The sequence below is a fragment of the Pseudophryne corroboree genome, unplaced genomic scaffold, assembly GCF_028390025.1.
Source record: "Pseudophryne corroboree isolate aPseCor3 unplaced genomic scaffold, aPseCor3.hap2 scaffold_481, whole genome shotgun sequence".
In the NCBI taxonomy this organism is placed as follows: Eukaryota; Metazoa; Chordata; class Amphibia; order Anura; family Myobatrachidae; genus Pseudophryne; species Pseudophryne corroboree.
Genome location: NW_026970093.1, coordinates 479,353 through 500,355, shown reverse-complemented (window position 1 = coordinate 500,355; position 21,003 = coordinate 479,353). Strand labels below are relative to the sequence as shown.

The 21,003-nt window shown below is 49.8% G+C and overlaps 29 non-coding genes and 2 pseudogenes across 29 annotated transcripts; 12 read left to right on the top strand and 19 right to left on the bottom strand.

The window, feature by feature from the left end:
* The first annotated feature begins 637 nt into the window (after positions 1–637).
* LOC135029184 (U1 spliceosomal RNA) lies at positions 638–801 on the top strand. Its single transcript, XR_010225357.1, has one exon. It is a non-coding gene; the product is annotated as a U1 spliceosomal RNA (small nuclear RNA).
* Positions 802–953: 152 nt separating this feature from the next.
* Positions 954–1,116, top strand: LOC135028967 (U1 spliceosomal RNA). Its single transcript, XR_010225190.1, has one exon. It is a non-coding gene; the product is annotated as a U1 spliceosomal RNA (small nuclear RNA).
* A 674-nt stretch (positions 1,117–1,790) lies between these two features.
* On the top strand, positions 1,791–1,954 carry LOC135028834 (U1 spliceosomal RNA). Its single transcript, XR_010225061.1, has one exon. It is a non-coding gene; the product is annotated as a U1 spliceosomal RNA (small nuclear RNA).
* Positions 1,955–2,106: 152 nt separating this feature from the next.
* Positions 2,107–2,269, top strand: LOC135028980 (U1 spliceosomal RNA). The gene has a single exon (XR_010225202.1). It is a non-coding gene; the product is annotated as a U1 spliceosomal RNA (small nuclear RNA).
* A 674-nt stretch (positions 2,270–2,943) lies between these two features.
* Positions 2,944–3,107, top strand: LOC135029178 (U1 spliceosomal RNA). The gene has a single exon (XR_010225351.1). It is a non-coding gene; the product is annotated as a U1 spliceosomal RNA (small nuclear RNA).
* A 152-nt stretch (positions 3,108–3,259) lies between these two features.
* Positions 3,260–3,395, top strand: LOC135029082 (U1 spliceosomal RNA; annotated as a pseudogene).
* Positions 3,396–4,096: 701 nt separating this feature from the next.
* Positions 4,097–4,260, top strand: LOC135028922 (U1 spliceosomal RNA). The gene has a single exon (XR_010225147.1). It is a non-coding gene; the product is annotated as a U1 spliceosomal RNA (small nuclear RNA).
* Positions 4,261–4,412: 152 nt separating this feature from the next.
* LOC135029061 (U1 spliceosomal RNA) lies at positions 4,413–4,575 on the top strand. The gene has a single exon (XR_010225271.1). It is a non-coding gene; the product is annotated as a U1 spliceosomal RNA (small nuclear RNA).
* A 674-nt stretch (positions 4,576–5,249) lies between these two features.
* On the top strand, positions 5,250–5,413 carry LOC135028894 (U1 spliceosomal RNA). The gene has a single exon (XR_010225119.1). It is a non-coding gene; the product is annotated as a U1 spliceosomal RNA (small nuclear RNA).
* Positions 5,414–5,564: 151 nt separating this feature from the next.
* LOC135028933 (U1 spliceosomal RNA) lies at positions 5,565–5,727 on the top strand. Its single transcript, XR_010225158.1, has one exon. It is a non-coding gene; the product is annotated as a U1 spliceosomal RNA (small nuclear RNA).
* Positions 5,728–6,401: 674 nt separating this feature from the next.
* LOC135028833 (U1 spliceosomal RNA) lies at positions 6,402–6,565 on the top strand. Its single transcript, XR_010225060.1, has one exon. It is a non-coding gene; the product is annotated as a U1 spliceosomal RNA (small nuclear RNA).
* A 152-nt stretch (positions 6,566–6,717) lies between these two features.
* LOC135029102 (U1 spliceosomal RNA) lies at positions 6,718–6,880 on the top strand. The gene has a single exon (XR_010225293.1). It is a non-coding gene; the product is annotated as a U1 spliceosomal RNA (small nuclear RNA).
* An 828-nt stretch (positions 6,881–7,708) lies between these two features.
* On the bottom strand, positions 7,709–7,871 carry LOC135028994 (U1 spliceosomal RNA). The gene has a single exon (XR_010225216.1). It is a non-coding gene; the product is annotated as a U1 spliceosomal RNA (small nuclear RNA).
* A 152-nt stretch (positions 7,872–8,023) lies between these two features.
* On the bottom strand, positions 8,024–8,187 carry LOC135028836 (U1 spliceosomal RNA). The gene has a single exon (XR_010225063.1). It is a non-coding gene; the product is annotated as a U1 spliceosomal RNA (small nuclear RNA).
* A 674-nt stretch (positions 8,188–8,861) lies between these two features.
* Positions 8,862–9,024, bottom strand: LOC135028966 (U1 spliceosomal RNA). The gene has a single exon (XR_010225189.1). It is a non-coding gene; the product is annotated as a U1 spliceosomal RNA (small nuclear RNA).
* Positions 9,025–9,166: 142 nt separating this feature from the next.
* LOC135028902 (U1 spliceosomal RNA) lies at positions 9,167–9,330 on the bottom strand. Its single transcript, XR_010225127.1, has one exon. It is a non-coding gene; the product is annotated as a U1 spliceosomal RNA (small nuclear RNA).
* A 674-nt stretch (positions 9,331–10,004) lies between these two features.
* Positions 10,005–10,167, bottom strand: LOC135029023 (U1 spliceosomal RNA). Its single transcript, XR_010225238.1, has one exon. It is a non-coding gene; the product is annotated as a U1 spliceosomal RNA (small nuclear RNA).
* A 152-nt stretch (positions 10,168–10,319) lies between these two features.
* Positions 10,320–10,483, bottom strand: LOC135028921 (U1 spliceosomal RNA). The gene has a single exon (XR_010225146.1). It is a non-coding gene; the product is annotated as a U1 spliceosomal RNA (small nuclear RNA).
* A 674-nt stretch (positions 10,484–11,157) lies between these two features.
* Positions 11,158–11,320, bottom strand: LOC135028965 (U1 spliceosomal RNA). Its single transcript, XR_010225188.1, has one exon. It is a non-coding gene; the product is annotated as a U1 spliceosomal RNA (small nuclear RNA).
* Positions 11,321–11,472: 152 nt separating this feature from the next.
* LOC135028899 (U1 spliceosomal RNA) lies at positions 11,473–11,636 on the bottom strand. Its single transcript, XR_010225124.1, has one exon. It is a non-coding gene; the product is annotated as a U1 spliceosomal RNA (small nuclear RNA).
* Positions 11,637–12,310: 674 nt separating this feature from the next.
* On the bottom strand, positions 12,311–12,473 carry LOC135029059 (U1 spliceosomal RNA). The gene has a single exon (XR_010225269.1). It is a non-coding gene; the product is annotated as a U1 spliceosomal RNA (small nuclear RNA).
* Positions 12,474–12,625: 152 nt separating this feature from the next.
* Positions 12,626–12,789, bottom strand: LOC135029195 (U1 spliceosomal RNA). Its single transcript, XR_010225368.1, has one exon. It is a non-coding gene; the product is annotated as a U1 spliceosomal RNA (small nuclear RNA).
* Positions 12,790–13,463: 674 nt separating this feature from the next.
* LOC135029000 (U1 spliceosomal RNA) lies at positions 13,464–13,626 on the bottom strand. The gene has a single exon (XR_010225222.1). It is a non-coding gene; the product is annotated as a U1 spliceosomal RNA (small nuclear RNA).
* A 152-nt stretch (positions 13,627–13,778) lies between these two features.
* Positions 13,779–13,942, bottom strand: LOC135028861 (U1 spliceosomal RNA). Its single transcript, XR_010225088.1, has one exon. It is a non-coding gene; the product is annotated as a U1 spliceosomal RNA (small nuclear RNA).
* Positions 13,943–14,640: 698 nt separating this feature from the next.
* Positions 14,641–14,776, bottom strand: LOC135029081 (U1 spliceosomal RNA; annotated as a pseudogene).
* A 152-nt stretch (positions 14,777–14,928) lies between these two features.
* On the bottom strand, positions 14,929–15,092 carry LOC135028839 (U1 spliceosomal RNA). Its single transcript, XR_010225066.1, has one exon. It is a non-coding gene; the product is annotated as a U1 spliceosomal RNA (small nuclear RNA).
* A 3,240-nt stretch (positions 15,093–18,332) lies between these two features.
* On the bottom strand, positions 18,333–18,496 carry LOC135029138 (U1 spliceosomal RNA). The gene has a single exon (XR_010225315.1). It is a non-coding gene; the product is annotated as a U1 spliceosomal RNA (small nuclear RNA).
* A 670-nt stretch (positions 18,497–19,166) lies between these two features.
* Positions 19,167–19,329, bottom strand: LOC135028964 (U1 spliceosomal RNA). Its single transcript, XR_010225187.1, has one exon. It is a non-coding gene; the product is annotated as a U1 spliceosomal RNA (small nuclear RNA).
* A 142-nt stretch (positions 19,330–19,471) lies between these two features.
* On the bottom strand, positions 19,472–19,635 carry LOC135028888 (U1 spliceosomal RNA). Its single transcript, XR_010225113.1, has one exon. It is a non-coding gene; the product is annotated as a U1 spliceosomal RNA (small nuclear RNA).
* A 674-nt stretch (positions 19,636–20,309) lies between these two features.
* Positions 20,310–20,472, bottom strand: LOC135029038 (U1 spliceosomal RNA). The gene has a single exon (XR_010225252.1). It is a non-coding gene; the product is annotated as a U1 spliceosomal RNA (small nuclear RNA).
* Positions 20,473–20,624: 152 nt separating this feature from the next.
* On the bottom strand, positions 20,625–20,788 carry LOC135028920 (U1 spliceosomal RNA). The gene has a single exon (XR_010225145.1). It is a non-coding gene; the product is annotated as a U1 spliceosomal RNA (small nuclear RNA).
* Between the last annotated feature and the right edge of the window lie 215 nt (positions 20,789–21,003).

The following is a 21,003-nucleotide window of genomic DNA, read 5'->3' as shown; positions in this document are numbered from 1 at the left end:
CCCATTTTGAAGCCTTGCCCCCGGACTAAGAGAAAAGTATGCCCTTGCGCACTATCCTGACTTCTCCTCCCGTCTGCTTAATTTGTGCCTTCCAACGCACAATGCGAACAACAGGTGGTGCTGCAGGGCCCACACCCTTTTACTTGCCTTACAGAACAGCTCTGGAGCTGTTACAGTGCCCAGCTGCTGCAAGAAATCAGCTTGAATGCTTCAGGGGATGGGGCATGGCCAACATGAGCCCCACACCAAAGGAGGGTGGGGGTGTTTAATGCGAACTAGGGGTCATCCAAGCACTGCAAAAGGCCGCCATGCCCTGCATGCCCCTTTTCTCTTTTCATATGCAGATGAGGGTTCCAGTCAACTTTGGCCCACTGCTTGGATAACATCACCGTATGCAAATCCGTCTGCTGCAGACCTTCCCCAAGGAGTGCTTGTACTAGTTGTTGCATATGGTTTGATATTTGATGGTGCTTCAGTATTAGGCAGCCTTCCGCCCTCCCATGTTCATCTGAAAAGATGTGGTCTCCCTGCAGTTGTTGTCCCCAGATGAGAGTTCCCTTGTGCTGCCTCAGTTGAATCTCCTTTACTTGACAGAGATGTGCCTGAGCAGCGGCCCTCACCAGCCCTATCCCAAATCATACTTATTTTGCATAGGAGATACCATGGTCATGAAGATTGTTCTCCCAGGGTGAGGTTCATTCATTGCATTCTGGGTATGCTGACCCCTGTGATTTTCCCAAATGTGGGAAACTCGACTGCATTATTTGTGGTAGTGGGGGACTGTGTTTGTGCTTTCCTCTGGTCAGCTCTGGTAAAAGTCAGATTTCTTTGTCTCAGATCTTCCTCTAGCCTTGTTCTTCTTTCGAGAGTTCCCTTGTGCTGCCTCAGTTGGATCTCTTTCACTTGACAGGGGGGTGCCCGAACAGCGACCCTCCCCAGCTCTAGCCCAACTCCTACTTACCTGCCAGGTGAGATACTATGATCATGAAGGTGCTTCTCCCAGGGCAAGGCTCACCCATTGCACTCTGGGTGTGCTGCCCCTGCGATTTCCCCAAATGTGGGAAACTTGACTGCATAATTTGTGTTTCCCCTGGTCGGCTCTCGTATAATTCAGATCTCTTTGTCTCAGGTCTCTCTCCAGCCTAGTTTGCTGTCTGTTTCCACTTCTCTTTTCTTCAACCGCTCCCTTCTATACCCTTGTGCACTATCCTGACTTCTCCTCCCGTCTGCTTACTTTGTGCCTTCCAATGCACAATGCAAACTACAGGTAGTGCTGCAGGGCCCACACCCTTTTACTTGCCTTACAGAGCAGCTCTGGAGCTGTTACAGTGCCCAGCTGCTGCAAGAAATCAGCTTGAATGCTTCAGGGGATGGGGCATGGCCAACATGAGCCCCACACCAAAGGAGGGTGGAGGTGTTTAATGCGAACTAGGGGTCATCCAAGCACCGCAAAAGGCCGCCATGCCCTGCACGCCCCTTTTCTCTTTTCATATGCAGATGAGGGTTGAAGCCAACTTTGACCCACTGCTTGGATGACATCACCGTATGCAAATCCGTCTTCTGCAGAACTTCCCCCAGGAATGCTTGCACTAGTTGTTGCATTTGGTTTGTTGTTTGGGGGTGCTTCAGTATTAGGCAGCCTTCTGCCCTCCCATGTTCATCTGAAAATATGTGTTCTCCCTGCAGTTGTTGTCCCCAGATGAGAGTTCCCTTGTGCTGCCTCAGTAGAATCTCCTTTACTTGACAGAGATGTGCATGAGCAGCGGCCCTCCCCAGCCCTATTCCAAATCATACTTATTTTGCATAGGAGATACCATGGTCATGAAGATTGTTCTCCCAGGGTGAGGTTCATTCATTGCATTTTGGGTATGCTGACCCCTGTGATTTCCCCAAATGTGGGAAACTTGACTGCATTATTTGTGGTAGTGGGGGACTGTGTTTGTGCTTTCCTCTGGTCAGCTCTGGTAAAAGTCAGATTTCTTTGTCTCAGATTTTCCTCTAGCCTTGTTCTTCTTTCGAGAGTTCCATTGTGCTGCCTCAGTTGGATCTCCTTCACTTGACAGGGGGGTACCCGAGCAGCGACCCTCCCCAGCTCTAGCCCAACTCCTACTTACCTGCCAGGTGAGATACTATGATCATGAAGGTGCTTCTCCCAGGGCAAGGCTCACCCATTGCACTCTGGGTGTGCTGCCCCTGCGATTTCCCCAAATGTGGGAAACTTGACTGCATAATTTGTGTTTCCCCTGGTCGGCTCTCGTATAATTCAGATCTATTTGTCTCAGGTCTCTCTCCAGCCTAGTTTGCTGTCTGTTTCCACTTCTCTTTTCTTCAGCCGCTCCCTTCTATACCCTTGTGCACTATCCTGACTTCTCCTCCCGTCTGCTTACTTTGTGCCTTCCAATGCACAATGCAAACTACAGGTAGTGCTGCAGGGCCCACACCCTTTTACTTGCCTTACAGAGCAGCTCTGGAGCTGTTACAGTGCCCAGCTGCTGCAAGAAATCAGCTTGAATGCTTCAGGGGATGGGGCATGGCCAACATGAGCCCCACACCAAAGGAGGGGGGAGGTGTTTAATGCGAACTAGGGGTCATCCAAGCACTGCAAAAGGCCGCCATGCCCTGCATGCCCCTTTTCTCTTTTCATATGCAGATGAGGGTTCCAGTCAACTTTGGCCCACTGCTTGGATAGCATCACCGTATGCAAATCCGTCTGCTGCAGACCTTCCCCCAGGAGTGCTTGTACTAGTTGTTGCATTTGGTTTGTTGTTTGGGGGTGCTTCAGTATTAGGCAGCCTTCCGCCCTCCCATGTTCATCTGAAAATATGTGTTCTCCCTGCAGTTGTTGTCCCCAGATGAGAGTTCACTTGTGCTGCCTCAGTTGAATCTCCTTTACTTGACAGAGATGTGCCTGAGCAGCTGCCCTCACCAGCCCTATCCCAAATCATACTTATTTTGCATAGGAGATACCATGGTCATGAAGATTGTTCTCCCAGGGTGAGGTTCATTCATTGCATTCTGGGTATGCTGACCCCTGTGATTTTCCCAAATGTGGGAAACTCGACTGCATTATTTGTGGTAGTGGGGGACTGTGTTTGTGCTTTCCTCTGGTCAGCTCTGGTAAAAGTCAGATTTCTTTGTCTCAGATCTTCCTCTAGCCTTGTTCTTCTTTCGAGAGTTCCCTGGTGCTGCCTCAGTTGGATCTCCTTCACTTCACAGGGGGGAACCCGAGCAGCGACCCTCCCCAGCTCTAGCCCAACTCCTACTTACCTGCCAGGTGAGATACTATGATCATGAAGGTGCTTCTCCCAGGGCAAGGCTCAACCATTGCACTCTGGGTGTGCTGCTCCTGCGATTTCCCCAAATGTGGGAAACTTGACTGCATAATTTGTGTTTCCCCTCGTCGGCTCTCGTATAATTCAGATCTCTTTGTCTCAGGTCTCTCTCCAGCCTAGTTTGCTGTCTGTTTCCACTTCTCTTTTCTTCAGCCGCTCCCTTCTATACCCTTGTGCACTATCCTGACTTCTCCTCCCGTCTGCTTACTTTGTGCCTTCCAATGCACAATGCAAACTACAGGTAGTGCTGCAGGGCCCACACCCTTTTACTTGCCTTACAGAGCAGCTCTGGAGCTGTTACAGTGCCCAGCTGCTGCAAGAAATCAGCTTGAATGCTTCAGGGGCTGGGGCATAGCCAACATGAGCCCCACACCAAAGGAGGGTGGAGGTGTTTAATGCAAACTAGGGGTCAGCCAAGCGCCGCAAAAGGCCACCATGCCCTGCACGCCCCTTTTCTCTTTTCATATGCAGACGAGGGTTGAAGCCAACTTTGACCCACTGCTTGGATGACATCACCATATGCAAATCCATCTGCGGCAGGCCTTCCCCCAGGAATGCTTGCACTAGTTGTTGCATTTGGTTTGTTGTTTGGGGGTGCTTCAGTATTAGGCAGCCTTCTGCCCTCCCATGTTCATCTGAAAATATATGTTCTCCCTGCAGTTGTTGTCCCAAGATGAGAGTTCCCTTGTGCTGCCTCAGTTGAATCTCCTTTACTTGACAGAGATGTGCATGAGCAGCGGCCCTCCCCAGCCCTATTCCAAATCATACTTATTTTGCATAGGAGATACCATGGTCATGAAGATTTTTCTCCCAGGGTGAGGTTCATTCATTGCATTTTGGGTATGCTGACCCCTGTGATTTCCCCAAATGTGGGAAACTTGACTGCATTATTTGTGGTAGTGGGAGACTGTGTTTGTGCTTTCCTCTGGTCAGCTCTGGTAAAAGTCAGATTTCTATGTCTCAGATTTTCCTTTAGCCTTGTTCTTTTTTCGAGAGTTCCCTTGTGCTGCCTCAGTTGGATCTCCTTCACTTTACAGGGGGGTACCCGAGCAGCGACCCTCCCCAGCTCTAGCCCAACTCCTACTTACCTGCCAGGTGAGATACTATGATCATGAAGGTGCTTCTCCCAGGGCAAGGCTCACCCATTGTACTCTGGGTGTGCTGCTCCTGTGATTTCCCCAAATGTGGGAAACTTGACTGCATAATTTGTGTTTCCCCTGGTCGGCTCTCGTATAATTCAGATCTCTTTGTCTCAGGTCTCTCTCCAGCCTAGTTTGCTGTCTGTTTCCACTTCTCTTTTCTTCAGCCGCTCCCTTCTATACCCTTGTGCACTATCCTGACTTCTCCTCCCGTCTGCTTACTTTGTGCCTTCCAATGCACAATGCAAACTACAGGTAGTGCTGCAGGGCCCACACCCTTTTACTTGCCTTACAGAGCAGCTCTGGAGCTGTTACAGTGCCCAGCTGCTGCAAGAAATCAGCTTGAATGCTTCAGGGGATGGGGCATGGCCAACATGAGCCCCACACCAAAGGAGGGTGGAGGTGTTTAATGCGAACTAGGGGTCATCCAAGCACCGCAAAAGGCCGCCATGCCCTGCACGCCCCTTTTCTCTTTTCATATGCAGATGAGGGTTGAAGCCAACTTTGACCCACTGCTTGGATGACATCACCGTATGCAAATCCGTCTTCTGCAGAACTTCCCCCAGGAATGCTTGCACTAGTTGTTGCATTTGGTTTGTTGTTTGGGGGTGCTTCAGTATTAGGCAGCCTTCTGCCCTCCCATGTTCATCTGAAAATATGTGTTCTCCCTGCAGTTGTTGTCCCCAGATGAGAGTTCCCTTGTGCTGCCTCAGTTGAATCTCCTTTACTTGACAGAGATGTGCCTGAGCAGCGGCCCTCCCCAGCTCTATCCCAAATCATACTTATTTTGCATAGGAGATACCATGGTCATGAAGATTATTCTCCCAGGGTGAGGTTCATTCATTGCATTATGGGTATGCTGACCCCTGTGATTTCCCCAAATGTGGGAAACTCGACTGCTTTATTTGTGGTAGTGGGGGACTGTGTTTGTGTTTTCCTCTGGTCAGCTCTGGTAAAAGTCAGATTTCTTTGTTCAGATCTTCCTCTAGCCTTGTTCTTCTTTTGAGAGTTCCCTTGTGCTGCCTCAGTTGGATCTCCTTCACTTGACAGGGGGGTGCCCAAGCAGAGACCCTCCCCAGCTCTAGCCCAACTCCTACTTACCTGCCAGGTGAGATACTATGATCATGAAGGTGCTTCTCCCAGGGCAAGGCTCACCCATTGCACTCTGGGTGTGCTGCCCCTGCGATTTCCCCAAATGTGGGAAACTTGACTGCATAATTTGTGTTTCCCCTGGTCGGCTCTCGTGTAATTCAGATCTCTTTGTCTCAGGTCTCTCTCCAACCTAGTTTGCTGTCTGTTTCCACTTCTCTTTTCTTCAGCCGCTCCCTTCTATACCCTTGTGCACTATCCTGACTTCTCCTCCCGTCTGCTTACTTTGTGCCTTCCAATGCACAATGCAAACTACAGGTAGTGCTGCAGGGCCCACACCCTTTTACTTGCCTTACAGAGCAGCTCTGGAGATGTTACAGTGCCCAGCTGCTGCAAGAAATCAGCTTGAATGCTTCAGGGGATGGGGCATGGCCAACATGAGCCCCACACCAAAGGAGGGTGGAGGTGTTTAATGCGAACTAGGGGTCATCCAAGCACCGCAAAAGGCCACCATGCCCTGCACGCTCCTTTTCTCTTTTCATATGCAGATGAGGGTTGAAGCCAACTTTGACCCACTGCTTGGATGACATCACCGTATGCAAATCCGTCTTCTGCAGAACTTCCCCCAGGAATGCTTGCACTAGTTGTTGCATTTGGTTTGTTGTTTGGGGGTGCTTCAGTATTAGGCAGCCTTCTGCCCTCCCATGTTCATCTGAAAATATGTGTTCTCCCTGCAGTTGTTGTCCCCAGATGAGAGTTCCCTTGTGCTGCCTCAGTTGAATCTCCTTTACTTGACAGAGATGTGCATGAGCAGCGGCCCTCCCCAGCCCTATTCCAAATCATACTTATTTTGCATAGGAGATACCATGGTCATGAAGATTGTTCTCCCAGGGTGAGGTTCATTCATTGCATTTTGGGTATGCTGACCCCTGTGATTTCCCCAAATGTGGGAAACTTGACTGCATTATTTGTGGTAGTGGGGGACTGTGTTTGTGCTTTCCTCTGGTCAGCTCTGGTAAAAGTCAGATTTCTTTGTCTCAGATTTTCCTCTAGCCTTGTTCTTCTTTCGAGAGTTCCCTTGTGCTGCCTCAGTTGGATCTCCTTCAGTTTACAGGGGGGTACCCGAGCAGCGATCCTCCCCAGCTCTAGCCCAACTCCTACTTACCTGCCAGGTGAGATACTATGATCATGAAGGTGCTTCTCCCAGGGCAAGGCTCACCCATTGCACTCTAGGTGTGCTGCTCCTGCGATTTCCCCAAATGTGGGAAACTTGACTGCATAATTTGTGTTTCCCCTGGTCGGCTCTCGTATAATTCAGATCTCTTTGTCTCAGGTCTCTCTCCAGCCTAGTTTGCTGTCTGTTTCCACTTCTCTTTTCTTGAGCCGCTCCCTTCTATGCCCTTGCGCACTATCCTGACTTCTCCTCCTGTCTGCTTACTTTGTGCCTTCCAACGCACAATGCGAACTACAGGTAGTGCTGCAGGGCCCACACCCTTTTACTTGCCTTACAGAGCAGCTCTGGAGCTGTTACAGTGCCCAGCTGCTGCAAGAAATCTGCTTGAATGCTTCAGGGGCTGGGACATGGCCAACATGAGCCCCACACCAAAGGAGGGTGGAGCAGAAGGCTGACTAATACTGAAGCACCCCCAAACAACAAACCAAATGCAACAACTAGTGCAAGCATTCCTGGGGGAAGGCCTGCCGCAGATGGATTTGCATATGGTGATGTCATCCAAGCAGTGGGTCAAAGTTGGCTTCAACCCTCGTCTGCATATGAAAACAGAAAAGGGGCGTGCAGGGCATGGTGGCCTTTTGCGGCGCTTGACCGACCCCTAGTTTGCATTAAACACCTCCACCCTCCTTCGGTGTGGGGCTCATGTTGGCTATGCCCCAGCCCCTGAAGCATTCAAGCTGATTTCTTGCAGCAGCTGGGCACTTTAACAGCTCCAGAGCTGCTCTGTAAGGCAAGTAAAAGGGTGTGGGCCCTGCAGCACTACCTGTAGTTTGCATTGTGCATTGGAAGGCACAAAGTAAGCAGACGGGAGGAGAAGTCAGGATAGTGCACAAGGGTATAGAAGGGAGCGGCTGAAGAAAAGAGAAGTGGAAACAGACAGCAAACTAGGCTGGAGAGAGACCTGAGACAAAGAGATCTGAATTATACGAGAGCCGACCAGGGGAAACACAAATTATGCAGTCAAGTTTCCCACATTTGGGGAAATCGCAGGAGCAGCACACCCAGAGTGCAATGGGTGAGCCTTGCCCTGGGAGAAGCACCTTCATGATCATAGTATCTCACCTGGCAGGTAAGTAGGAGTTGGGCTAGAGCTGGGGAGGGTCGCTGCTCGGGTACCCCCCTGTCAAGTGAAGGAGATCCAACTGAGGCAGCACAAGGGAACTCTCGAAAGAAGAACAAGGCAAGAGGAAAATCTGAGACAAAGAAATCTGACTTTTACCAGAGCTGACCAGAGGAAAGCACAAACACAGTCCCCCACTACCACAAATAATGCAGTTGAGTTTCCCACATTTGGGGAAATCACAGGGGTCAGCATACCCAAAATGCAATGAATGAACCTCACCCTGGGAGAACAATCTTCATGACCATGGTATCTCCTATGCAAAATAAGTATGATTTGGAATAGGGCTGGGGAGGGCCGCTGCTCATGCACATCTCTGTCAAGTAAAGGAGATTCAACTGAGGCAGCACAAGGGAACTCTCATCTGGGGACAACAACTGCAGGGAGAACACATATTTTCAGATGAACATGGGAGGGCAGAAGGCTGCCTAATACTGAAGCACCCCCAAACAACAAACCAAATGCAACAACTAGTGCAAGCATTCCTGGGGGAAGTTCTGCAGAAGACGTATTTGCATACGGTGATGTCATACAAGCAGTGGGTCAAAGTTGGCTTCAACCCTCATCTGCATATGAAAAGAGAAAAGGGGCGTGCAGGGCATGGCGGCCTTTTGCGGTGCTTGGATGACCCCTAGTTCGCATTAAACACCTCCACCCTCCTTTGGTGTGGGGCTCATGTTGGCCATGCCCCATCCCCTGAAGCATTCAAGCAGATTTCTTGCAGCAGCTGGGCACTGTAACAGCTCCAGAGCTGCTCTGTAAGGCAAGTAAAAGGGTGTGGGCCCTGCAGCACTACCTGTAGTTTGCATTGTGCATTGGAAGGCACAAAGTAAGCAGACGGGAGGAGAAGTCAGGATAGTGCACAAGGGTATAGAAGGGAGCGGCTGAAGAAAAGAGAAGTGGAAACAGACAGCAAACTAGGCTGGAGAGAGAAATGAGACAAAGAGATCTGAATTATACGAGAGCCGACCAGGGGAAACACAAATTATGCAGTCAAGTTTCCCACATTTGGGGAAATCGCAGGGGCAGCACACCCAGAGTGCAATGGGTGAGCCTTGCCCTGGGAGAAGCACCTTCATGATCATAGTATCTCACCTGGCAGGTAAGTAGGAGTTGGGCTAGAGCTGGGGAGGGTCTCTGCTCGGGCACCCCCCTGTCAAGTGAAGGAGATCCAACTGAGGCAGCACAAGGGAACTCTCAAAAGAAGAACAAGGCTCTGAAACAAAGAAATCTGACTTTTACCAGAGCTGACCAGAGGAAAACACAAACACAGTCCCCCACTACCACAAATAAAGCAGTCGAGTTTCCCACATTTGGGGAAATCACAGGGGTCAGCATACCCAGAATGCAATGAATGAACCTCACCCTGGGAGAATAATCTTCATGACCATGGTATCTCCTATGCAAATTAAGTATGATTTGGGATAGAGCTGGGGAGGGCCGCTGCTCAGGCACATCTCTGTCAAGTTAAGGAGATTCAACTGAGGCAGCACAAGGGAACTCTCATCTAGGGACAACAACTGCAGGGAGAACACATATTTTCAGATGAACATGGGAGGGCAGACGGCTGCCTAATACTGAAGCACCCCCAAACAACAAACCAAATGCAACAACTAGTGCAAGCATTCCTGGGGGAAGGCCTGCCGCAGATGGATTTGCATATGGTGATGTCATCCAAGCAGTGGGTCAAAGTTGGCTTCAACCCTCGTCTGCATATGAAAACAGAAAAGGGGCGTGCAGGGCATGGTGGCCTTTTGCTGCGCTTGTCTGACCCCTAGTTTGCATTAAACACCTCCACCCTTCTTCGGTGTGGGGCTCATGTTGGCTATGCCCCAGCCCCTGAAGCATTCAAGCTGATTTCTTGCAGCAGCTTGGCACTGCAACAGCTCCAGAGCTGCTCTGTAAGGCAAGTAAAAGGGTGTGGGCCCTGCAGCACTACCTGTAGTTTGCATTGTGCATTGGAAGGCACAAAGTAAGCAGACGGGAGGAGAAGTCAGGATAGTGCACAAGGGTATAGAAGGGAGCGGCTGAAGAAAAGAGAAGTGGAAACAGACAGCAAACTAGGCTGGAGAGAGACCTGAGACAAAGAGATCTGAATTATACGAGAGCCGACCAGGGGAAACACAAATTATGCAGTCAAGTTTCCCACATTTGGGGAAATCGCAGGAGCAGCACACCCAGAGTACAATGGGTGAGCCTTGCCCTGGGAGAAGCACCTTCATGATCATAGTATCTCACCTGGCAGGTAAGTAGGAGTTGGGCTAGAGCTGGGGAGGGTCGCTGCTCGGGTACCCCCCTGTAAAGTGAAGGAGATCCAACTGAGGCAGCACAAGGGAACTCTCGAAAGAAGAACAAGGCTAAAGGAAAATCTGAGACAAAGAAATCTGACTTTTACCAGAGCTGACCAGAGGAAAGCACAAACACAGTCTCCCACTACCACAAATAATGCAGTCAAGTTTCCCACATTTGGGGAAATCACAGGGGTCAGCATACCCAAAATGCAATGAATGAACCTCACCCTGGGAGAAAAATCTTCATGACCATGGTATCTCCTATGCAAAATAAGTATGATTTGGAATAGGGCTGGGGAGGGCCGCTGCTCATGCACATCTCTGTCAAGTAAAGGAGATTCAACTGAGGCAGCACAAGGGAACTCTCATCTTGGGACAACAACTGCAGGGAGAACATATATTTTCAGATGAACATGGGAGGGCAGAAGGCTGCCTAATACTGAAGCACCCCCAAACAACAAACCAAATGCAACAACTAGTGCAAGCATTCCTGGGGGAAGGCCTGCCGCAGATGGATTTGCATATGGTGATGTCATCCAAGCAGTGGGTCAAAGTTGGCTTCAACCCTCGTCTGCATATGAAAAGAGAAAAGGGGCGTGCAGGGCATGGTGGCCTTTTGCGGCGCTTGGCTGACCCCTAGTTTGCATTAAACACCTCCACCCTCCTTTGGTGTGGGGCTCATGTTGGCTATGCCCCAGCCCCTGAAGCATTCAAGCTGATTTCTTGCAGCAGCTGGGCACTGTAACAGCTCCAGAGCTGCTCTGTAAGGCAAGTAAAAGGGTCTGGGCCCTGCAGCACTACCTGTAGATCGCATTGTGCGTTGGAAGGCACAAAGTAAGCAGACAGGAGGAGAAGTCAGGATAGTGCGCAAGGGCATAGAAGGGAGCGGCTCAAGAAAAGAGAAGTGGAAACAGACAGCAAACTAGGCTGGAGAGAGACCTGAGACAAAGAGATCTGAATTATACGAGAGCCGACCAGGGGAAACACAAATTATGCAGTCAAGTTTCCCACATTTGGGGAAATCGCAGGGGCAGCACACCCAGAGTGCAATGGGTGAGCCTTGCCCTGGGAGAAGCACCTTCATGATCATAGTATCTCACCTGGCAGGTAAGTAGGAGTTGGGCTAGAGCTGGGGAGGGTCGCTGTTCGGGCACCCCCCTGTCAAGTGAAAGAGATCCAACTGAGGCAGCACAAGGGAACTCTCGAAAGAAGAACAAGGCTAGAGGAAGATCTGAGACAAAGAAATCTGACTTTTTCCAGAGCTGACCAGAGGAAAGCACAAACACAGTCCCCCACTACCACAAATAATGCAGTCGAGTTTCCCACATTTGGGGAAATCACAGGGGTCAGCATACCCAGAATGCAATGAATGAACCTCACCTTGGGAGAACAATCTTCATGACCATGGTATCGCCTATGCAAAATAAGTATGATTTGGGATAGGGCTGGGGAGGGCCGCTGCTCAGGCACATCTCTGTCAAGTAAAGGAGATTCAACTGAGGCAGCACAAGGGAACTCTCATCTGGGGACAACAACTGCAGGGAGAACACATATTTTCAGATGAACATGTGAGGGCAGAAGGCTGCCTAATACTGAAGCACCCCCAAACAACAAACCAAATGCAACAACTAGTGCAAGCATTCCTGGGGGAAGGCCTGCAGCAGATGGATTTGCATATGGTGATGTCATCCAAGCAGTGGGTCAAAGTTGGCTTCAACCCTCGTCTGCATATGAAAAGAGAAAAGGGGCGTGCAGGGCATGGTGGCCTTTTGCGGCGCTTGGCTGACCCCTAGTTTGCATTAAACACCTCCACCCTCCTTTGGTGTGGGGCTCATGTTGGCTATGCCCCAGCCCCTGAAGCATTCAAGCTGATTTCTTGCAGCAGCTGGGCACTGTAACAGCTCCAGAGCTGCTCTGTAAGGCAAGTAAAAGGGTGTGGGCCCTGCAGCACTACCTGTAGTTCGCATTGTGCGTTGGAAGGCACAAAGTAAGCAGACAGGAGGAGAAGTCAGGATAGTGCGCAAGGGCATAGAAGTAAGCGGCTCAAGAAAAGAGAAGTGGAAACAGACAGCAAACTAGGCTGGAGAGAGACCTGAGACAAAGAGATCTGAATTATACGAGAGCCGACCAGGGGAAACACAAATTATACAGTCAAGTTTCCCACATTTGGGGAAATCGCAGGAGCAGCACACCCAGAGTGCAATGGGTTAGCCTTGCCCTGGGAGAAGCACCTTCATGATCATAGTATCTCACCTGGCAGGTAAGTAGGAGTTGGGCTAGAGCTGGGGAGGGTCGCTGCTAGGGTACCCCCCTGTAAAGTGAAGGAGATCCAATTAAGGCAGCACAAGGGAACTCTCGAAAGAAGAACAAGGCTAGAGGAAAATCTGAGACAAAGAAATCTGACTTTTACCAGAGCTGACCAGAGGAAAGCACAAACACAGTCCCCCACTACCACAAATAATGCAGTTGAGTTTCCCACATTTGGGGAAATCACAGGGGTCAGCATACCCAAAATGCAATGAATGAACCTCACCCTGGGAGAAAAATCTTCATGACCATGGTATCTCCTATGCAAAATAAGTATGATTTGGAATAGGGCTGGGGAGGGCCGCTGCTCATGCACATCTCTGTCAAGTAAAGGAGATTTAACTGAGGCAGCACAAGGGAACTCTCATCTGGGGACAACAACTGCAGGGAGAACACATATTTTCAGATGAACATGGGAGGGCAGAAGGCTGCCTAATACTGAAGCACCCCCAAACAACAAACCAAATGCAACAACTAGTGCAAGCATTCCTGGGGGAAGTTCTGCAGAAGACGGATTTGCATACGGTGATGTCATCCAAGCAGTGGGTCAAAGTTGGCTTCAACCCTCATCTGCATATGAAAAGAGAAAAGGGGCGTGCAGGGCATGGCGGCCTTTTGCGGTGCTTGGATGACCCCTAGTTCGCATTAAACACCTCCACCCTCCTTTGGTGTGGGGCTCATGTTGGCCATGCCCCATCCCCTGGAGCATTCAAGCTGATTTCTTGCAGCAGCTGGGCACTGTAACAGCTCCAGAGCTGCTCTGTAAGGCAAGTAAAAGGGTGTGGGCCCTGCAGCACTACCTGTAGTTTGCATTGTGCATTGGAAGGCACAAAGTAAGCAGACGGGAGGAGAAGTCAGGATAGTGCACAAGGGTATAGAAGGGAGCGGCTGAAGAAAAGAGAAGTGGAAACAGACAGCAAACTAGGCTGGAGAGAGACCTGAGACAAAGAGATCTGAATTATACGAGAGCCGACCAAGGGAAACACAAATTATGCAGTCAAGTTTCCCACATTTGGGGAAATCGCAGGGGCAGCACACCCAGAGTGCAATGGGTGAGCCTTGCCCTGGGAGAAGCACCTTCATGATCATAGTATCTCACCTGGCAGGTAAGTAGGAGTTGGGCTAGAGCTGGGGAGGGTCGCTGTTCGGGCACCCCCCTGTCAAGTGAAAGAGATCCAACTGAGGCAGCACAAGGGAACTCTCGAAAGAAGAACAAGGCTAGAGGAAGATCTGAGACAAAGAAATCTGACTTTTTCCAGAGCTGGCCAGAGGAAAGCACAAACACAGTCCCCCACTACCACAAATAATGCAGTCGAGTTTCCCACATTTGGGGAAATCACAGGGGTCAGCATACCCAGAATGCAATGAATGAACCTCACCCTGGGAGAACAATCTTCATGACCATGGTATCGCCTATGCAAAATAAGTATGATTTGGGATAGGGCTGGGGAGGGCCGCTGCTCAGGCACATCTCTGTCAAGTAAAGGAGTTTCAACTGAGGCAGCACAAGGGAACTCTCATCTGGGGACAACAACTGCAGGGAGAACACATATTTTCAGATGAACATGTGAGGGCAGAAGGCTGCCTAATACTGAAGCACCCCCAAACAACAAACCAAATGCAACAACTAGTGCAAGCATTCCTGGGGGAAGGCCTGCAGCAGATGGATTTGCATATGGTGATGTCATCCAAGCAGTGGGTCAAAGTTGGCTTCAACCCTCGTCTGCATATGAAAAGAGAAAAGGGGCGTGCAGGGCATGGCGGCCTTTTGCAGCGCTTGGATGACCCCTAGTTTGCATTACACACCTCCTCCCTCCTTCGGTGTGGGGCTCATGTTGGCTATGCCCCAGCCCCTGAAGCATTAAAGCTGATTTCTTGCAGCAGCTGGGCACTGTAACTGCTCCAGAGCTACTCTGTAAGGCAAGTAAAAGGGTGTGGGCCCTGCAGCACTACCTGTAGTTCGCATTGTGCGTTGGAAGGCACGAAGTAAGCAGACGGGAGAAGTCAGGATAGTGCGCAAGGGCATAGAAGGGAGCGGCTCAAGAAAAGAGAAGTGGAAACAGACAGCAAACTAGGCTGGAGAGAGACCTGAGACAAAGAGATCTGAATTATACGAGAGCCGACGAGGGGAAACACAAATTATGCAGTCAAGTTTCCCACATTTGGGGAAATCGCAGGAGCAGCACACCCAGAGTGCAATGGTTGAGCCTTGCCCTGGGAGAAGCACCTTCATGATCATAGTATCTCACCTGGCAGGTAAGTAGGAGTTGGGCTAGAGCTGGGGAGGGTCGCTGCTCGGGTTCCCCCCTGTGAAGTGAAGGAGATCCAACTGAAGCAGCACCAGGGAACTCTCGAAAGAAGAACAAGGCTAGAGGAAGATCTGAGACAAAGAAATCTGACTTTTACCAGAGCTGACCAGAGGAAAGCACAAACACAGTCCCCCACTACCACAAATAATGCAGTCGAGTTTCCCACATTTGGGAAAATCACAGGGGTCAGCATACCCAGAATGCAATGAATGAACCTAACCCTGGGAGAACAATCTTCATGACCATGGTATCTCCTATGCAAAATAAGTATGATTTGGGATAGGGCTGGTGAGGGCCGCTGCTCAGGCACATCTCTGTCAAGTAAAGGAGATTCAACTGAGGCAGCACAAGGGAACTCTCATCTGGGGACAACAACTGCAGGGAGACCACATCTTTTCAGATGAACATGGGAGGGCGGAAGGCTGCCTAATACTGAAGCACCATCAAATATCAAACCATGGCCCTCATTCCGAGTTGATAACTCGCAAGGCGATTTTAGCAGAGTTACACACGCTAAGCCGCCGCCTACTGGGAGTGAATCTTAGCTTCTTAAAATTGCGACCGATGTATTCGCAATATTGCGATTACAAACTACTTAGCAGTTTCAGAGTAGCTTCAGACTTACTCTGCATCTGCGATCAGTTCAGTGCTTGTCGTTCCTGGTTTGACGTCACAAACACTCCCAGAGTTCGCCCAGACACTCCCCCGTTTCTCCGGCCACTCCTGCGTTTTTTCCGGAAACTGTAGCGTTTTTTCCCACACGCCCATAAAACGGCCTGTTTCCGCCCAGTAACACCCATTTCCTGTCAATCACATTACGATCGCCGGAGCGAAGAAAAATCCGTGAGTAAAAATACTTTCTTCATTGTAAAATTACTTGGCGCAGTCGCAGTGCGAATATTGCGCATGCGTACTAAGCAGAATTTCACTGCGATGCGATGAAATTTACAGAGCGAACGACTCGGAATGAGGGCCCATATGCAACAACTAGTACAAGCACTCCTGGGGGAAGGTCTGCAGCAGACGGATTTGCATACGGTGATGTAAATCCAAGCAGTGGGCCAAAGTTGACTGGAACCCTCATCTGCATATGAAAAGAGAAAAGGGGCATGCAGGGCATGGCGGCCTTTTGCAGTGCTTGGATGACCCCTAGTTCGCATTAAACACCCCCACCCTCCTTTGGTGTGGGGCTCATGTTGGCCATGCCCCATCCCCTGAAGCATTCAAGCTGATTTCTTGCAGCAGCTGGGCACTGTAACAGCTCCAGAGCTGTTCTGTAAGGCAAGTAAAAGTGTGTGGGCCCTGCAGCACCACCTGTTGTTCGCATTGTGCGTTGGAAGGCACAAATTAAGCAGACGGGAGGAGAAGTCAGGATAGTGCGCAAGGGCATTCTTTTCTCTTAGTCCGGGGGCAAGGCTTCAAAATGGGGTCTGCAACGGAGGAGACACAGGGGGCGTGGTCACAGCAGCTTTTCTCTACAGTCTGCACCAGCAGGAGCCTACACCATTTTTTATGATCACGCTGAACTGCAGTGCGACTGCAATTACAGCATGGTCAAGAAGGGAGGCGTCATGCTGGGTGGCCATGCCCTGTCACTGTGCAGGAGCCAGCACCGCTCACACACTAGTCCCCGGGTGCAGCCCCCAACCCCCGGGACACCCGGAGCAACAAAATGTAGATTCAGTCCACCAGGCCACGCCCCTACCTATGAAACCATGCCTCCTTTTTACCATTGCGCTGTTTATCTGCGCGCACTGCATTACAATCTCCCTCGCCACCTCTCTGGGTGTCACCAGTGATAGTGACACCTCTGCCATGCTTGTAGCAGCTGGTCCTAAGATCTACGCCTCAAGCCCTGAGTGTTTGCCCTTGTGACTTGTTGATCATCATAGCGAAGCAGATGCTTACAGAAAACTGCAGGGGCTTAGATTGAAAATAAAAACAATTGATGGGTATAAGGTAGAGAGGAGCGGGTTCGGTTCTCCGAGAACCGAATTCCCCACGAACTCCACGTGGTTTACATTGGTCCGAGGCAGGCTCGGTTGTTCCTGCCTGACTCGGAAAACCTGAACAAGGGAAAATGTCATCATCCCGCTGTCAGATTCTCGTGAGATTCGGATTCCATATAAAGAGCTGCGCGTTGCTGCCATTTTTACTCGTGCATTGAAGAGAGAGTGGAGAGGACGTGGCTATGTTCTCTCAGTGGAAATCTCAATATCAGTGCTCAGTATCAGTGGTTACTTATTGCTGCTCAGTAATACTAGTAGTGTGTCTCTCCTGCTCAGTGTCAGTTCTCAGTAGTATCCTCATCAGTGCTCAGTATCACTGCTCATTGTCTTGTGCTGCATTGTGGTGCTCAGCATACTACAGTACATTACTAATAGTCCAGTGCTGCATCTTGCTGCTCAGTGTCAGTTCTAGTATCCTCATCAGTGCTCACTATCACTGCTCATTGCATTGTGGTGTTCTGTATACTACAGTAACATAGTAATATAGTATATATAGAGGAGCGGGTTCGGTTCTCCGAGAACCGAATTCCCGACGAACTCCACGTGGTTTACACTGGTCCGAGGCAGGCTCGGTTGTTCCTGCCTGACTCGGAAAACCTGAACAAGGGAAAATGTCATCATCCCGCTGTCGGATTCTCGCGAGATTCGGATTCCATATAAAGAGCTGCGCGTTGCCGCCATTTTTACTCGTGCATTGAAGAGAGAGCGGAGAGGACGTGGCTATGTTCTCTCAGTGGAAATCTCAATATCAGTGCTCAGTATCAGTGGTTACTTATTGCTGCTCAGTAATACTAGTAGTGTGTCTCTCCTGCTCAGTGTCAGTTCTCAGTAGTATCCTCATCAGTGCTCAGTATCACTGCTCATTGTCTTGCGCTGCATTGTGGTGCTCAGCATACTACAGTACATTACTAATAGTCCAGTGCTGCATCTTGCTGCTCAGTGTCAGTTCTAGTATCCTCATCAGTGCTCACTATCACTGCTCATTACATTGTGGTGTTCTGTATACTACAGTAACATAGTAATATAGTAACATATGGTAACATAGTTTTTGAGGTTGAATAGAGGCAAATTGCCCATCGTGTTCAACCTGTTTTAAGTTGTGATGATTCTACATACTTGCTGAATAATGTTTTATGACTAGTTAGCTACTATAACTCATGTTACCCCCGGATTAACCATGTTGATATTTTAAGTATTATAACCTTGGATAGCTTTTTCATTCAGAAATGTATCCATTCCTTTTTTAAATCCAATTACAGAGTCCGCCATTACCACCTTCCCTGGCAGGGAATTCCACATCCTGATTGCCCTAACAGTGAAGATCATAGTATCTCACCTGGCAGGTAAGTAGGAGTTGGGCTAGAGCTGTGGAGGATTGCTGCTCGGGCACCCCCTGTCAAGTGAAGGAGATCCAACTGAGGCAGCACAAGGGAACTCTCGAAAGAAGAACAAGGCTAGAGGAAGATCTGAGACAAAGAAATCTGACTTTTACCAGAGCTGACCAGAGGAAAGCACAAACACAGTCCCCCACTACCACAAATAATGCAGTCGAGTTTCCCACATTTGGGGAAATCACAGGGGTCAGCATACCCAGAGTGCAATGAATGAACCTCACCCTGGGAGAACAATCTTCATGACCATGGTATCTCCTATGCAAAATAAGTATGATTTGGGATAGGGCTGGGGAGGGCCGCTGCTCAGGCACATCTCTGTCAAGTAAAGGAGATTCAACTGAGGCAGCACAAGGGAACTCTCATCTGGGGACAACAACTGCAGGGAGAACACATATTTTCAGATGAACATGGGAGGGCAGAAGGCTGCCTAATACTGAAGCACCCCCAAACAACAAACCAAATGCAACTACTAGTGCAAGCATTCCTGGGGGAAGGCCTGCAGCAGACGGATTTGCATATGGTGATGTCATCCAAGCAGTGGGTCAAAGTTGGCTTTAACCCTCGTCTGCATATGAAAATAAAAAAGGGGTGTGCAGGGCATGGCTGCCTTTTGCGGCGCTTGGATGACCCCTAGTTCGCATTAAACACCTCCACCCTCCTTCGGTGTGGGGCTCATGTTGGCTATGCCCCAGCCCCTGAAGCATTCAAGCTGATTTCTTGCAGCAGCTGGGCACTGTAACAGCTCCAGAGCTGCTCTGTAAAGCAAGTAAAAGGGTGTGGGCCCTGCAGCACTACCTGTAGTTTGCATTGTGCGTTGGAAGGCACAAAGTAAGCAGACGGGGAAGTCAGGATAGTGCACAAGGGCATAGAAGGGAGCGGCTGAAGAAAAGAGAAGTGGAAACAGACAGCAAACTAGGCTGGAGAGAGACCTGAGACAAAGAGATCTGAATTATACGAGAGCCGACCAGGGGAAACACAAATTATGCAGTCAAGTTTCCCACATTTGGGGAAATCGCAGGGGCAGCACACCCAGAGTGCAATGGGTGAGCCTTGCCCTGGGAGAAGCACCTTCATGATCATAGTATCTCACCTGGCAGGTAAGTAGGAGTTGGGCTAGAGCTGGGGAGGGTCTCTGCTCGGGCACCCCCCTGTCAAGTGAAGGAGATCCAACTGAGGCAGCACAAGGGAACTCTCAAAAGAAGAACAAGGCTCTGAAACAAAGAAATCTGACTTTTACCAGAGCTGACCAGAGGAAAACACAAACACAGTCCCCCACTACCACAAATAAAGCAGTCGAGTTTCCCACATTTGGGGAAATCACAGGGGTCAGCATACCCAGAATGCAATGAATGAACCTCACCCTGGGAGAATAATCTTCATGACCATGGTATCTCCTATGCAAAATAAGTATGATTTGGGATAGAGCTGGGGAGGGCCGCTGCTCAGGCACATCTCTGTCAAGTTAAGGAGATTCAACTGAGGCAGCACAAGGGAACTCTCATCTAGGGACAACAACTGCAGGGAGAACACATATTTTCAGATGAACATGGGAGGGCAGAAGGCTGCCTAATACTGAAGCACCCCCAAACAACAAACCAAATGCAACAACTAGTGCAAGCATTCCTGGGGGAAGGCCTGCCGCAGATGGATTTGCATATGGTGATGTCATCCAAGCAGTGGGTCAAAGTTGGCTTCAACCCTCGTCTGCATATGAAAACAGAAAAGGGGCGTGCAGGGCATGGTGGCCTTTTGCTGCGCTTGTCTGACCCCTAGTTTGCATTAAACACCTCCACCCTCCTTCGGTGTGGGGCTCATGTTGGCTATGCCCCAGCCCCTGAAGCATTCAAGCTGATTTCTTGCAGCAGCTTGGCACTGCAACAGCTCCAGAGCTGCTCTGTAAGGCAAGTAAAAGGGTGTGGGCCCTGCAGCACTACCTGTAGTTTGCATTGTGCATTGGAAGGCACAAAGTAAGCAGACGGGAGGAGAAGTCAGGATAGTGCACAAGGGTATAGAAGGGAGCGGCTGAAGAAAAGAGAAGTGGAAACAGACAGCAAACTAGGCTGGAGAGAGACCTGAGACAAAGAGATCTGAATTATACGAGAGCCGACCAGGGGAAACACAAATTATGCAGTCAAGTTTCCCACATTTGGGGAAATCGCAGGGGCAGCACACCCAGAGTGCAATGGGTGAGCCTTGCCCTGGGAGAAGCACCTTCATAATCATAGTATCTCACCTGGCAGGTAAGTAGGAGTTGGGCTAGAGCTGGGGAGGGTCGCTGCTCGGGCACCCCCCTGTAAAGTGAAGGAGATCCAACTGAGGCAGCACAAGGGAACTCTCGAAAGAAGAACAAGGCTAAAGGAAAATCTGAGACAAAGAAATCTGACTTTTACCAGAGCTGACCAGAGGAAAGCACAAACACAGTCTCCCACTACCACAAATAATGCAGTCAAGTTTCCCACATTTGGGGAAATCACAGGGGTCAGCATACCCAAAATGCAATGAATGAACCTCACCCTGGGAGAAAAATCTTCATGACCATGGTATCTCCTATGCAAAATAAGTATGATTTGGAATAGGGCTGGGGAGGGCCGCTGCTCATGCACATCTCTGTCAAGTAAAGGAGATTCAACTGAGGCAGCACAAGGGAACTCTCATCTTGGGACAACAACTGCAGGGAGAACATATATTTTCAGATGAACATGGGATGGCAGAAGGCTGCCTAATACTGAAGCACCCCCAAACAACAAACCAAATGCAACAACTAGTGCAAGCATTCCTG